Source organism: Hypomesus nipponensis, chromosome 6 (assembly GCF_054491055.1).
Source record: "Hypomesus nipponensis isolate SF chromosome 6, ASM5449105v1, whole genome shotgun sequence".
Taxonomy (NCBI): domain Eukaryota; kingdom Metazoa; phylum Chordata; class Actinopteri; order Osmeriformes; family Osmeridae; genus Hypomesus; species Hypomesus nipponensis.
The window spans coordinates 20247640-20249443 of NC_140366.1; positions in this window are offsets into that span (position 1 = coordinate 20247640).

Below are 1804 nucleotides of genomic sequence, written 5' to 3' on the forward strand. Positions count from 1 at the left end.
TAACCCTGACCGACTGGTTTTCGGACCCCCCTCCCCGGAACCCCTGAATACAGTAAAACTGCACATTTTAGAGTGGCCTATATTGTGGCTAGCCTAAGGCGCAAGTGTGCAATAATCATGCTGTGTAATCAGCATCTTGATTTGCCATAACTGTGAGGTGGATGAATTTTCTCGGCAAAGGAGAAGTGCTCACTAATACAGATTTAGACAAATTTGTGAACAATATTTGAGAGAAATAGGGCTTTTGCTTCCATAGGAGTTCCATAGAGTTCAGCTCATGGGGACAATGGGGACAAAATAAAAGTGTTGCGTTTATAATTTTGTTCAGTGTATATACATAGAAATATATACACTCCCAGTTACATACTTATACTAAAACATATTTAGAGAAGTGTATATATATATATATATATATATATATATATATATATATATATATATATATATATATATATATATATATATACACACTTCTCTATAGTAACAAACCAGGGGAATCAGACCAGCCAATCCGGCACCAAAGGTGGGTCCATAGACGTCAATTAGGGGAGGAAATAGAAGGAGTCTATCTGCCTGTCGAAATGCTACAGCCACTGGGCACATGGCACTGGTCACACTTGCAGCCCATCAGGTGATCAGGGGAGGGCATAAAGGGAGCCAGCCCAAGGCTGCAGGGGGAGAGAGAGGACCAGAGAGACAACCCTGGAGGAACATTGCCCAAACAAGAGCCTGGATGGAAACAACTGAGCTGGGACGGGAAGAAACCGGATTTCAAGTTGGTCCCATTACCCTAACCCTGAGATCAGTCAAGAACAATTTATGTTTACGCCAAGTGTCTGAGTCCTATTTTATTGTGAATTGTCCTTCAAGTCCCCTGGGTTGCTACAATATACACCCACATATATATACATATATTTATATTGTATGTATACACAATATATACACACAAATATACATACACCATTTACCATAAATATATATTTCAACAGTTTACTGTTTATACATATATGTATATAGTTGATGTTGAATCATGTATTAATCAAGGCTGTACTCAGTCAGACAGGATATGATGTGTAGTTCCCTCCTCAGAGGCCAGCAGCCCTACGGACAGACCTGGACACAAACGCTTCACCAGCTCAGTTGATTCTTCAGTCTCGCACTGATGGGATTCCAGTCTAATTGTTGTGGGGATCATGGTGATGCACATTGTGCTGATCATCTGATAGCCAGTCAAAATATTTGAGGTTCCTCTGTGGTTTTTAACCCTACCAGAGGACGGTTCCCCCTCTTCCCTGTCAGCATCAAACCAACCCCAGGGATATCCTGCCATGCAGCGAGGAATGACAATCCCAATGTCTGATTCAGAATTAATTACGTTACATGAAATCTCATCTTTACTCATTATAAATCCCATCAGATAATGAAAATAGTCCATTTGAGTCAAAGAAAGGGCGGGGAGGAAAAGGAGAGAGGGAGGAGAGACACGAGAAAGGCAGAGAAGCAAAGAGAGAGGAGAGAGAAAGAGAAGGAGAGAGGAGCAAAGGAAGATGGAAGTATAAAGATAGAGAGGAAGGGTGGAGAAATGGAAGGGAGGAGAAATGGAGGGGAGGAGAGATGGAGAGATGGATAGGAGGAGGGGTGGGGAGAAGGAGGGGTAGGGAGATGGAGGGGTGGAGAGGAGGAGCGGTGGAGAGATGGAGGAGTGGAGAGATGGAGAGGAGGAGGAGTGGAGAGATGGAGGGGTGGAGAGATGGAGGGGTGGAGAGATGGAGGGGTGGAGAGATGAAGAAGTGGAGGCAGTTCA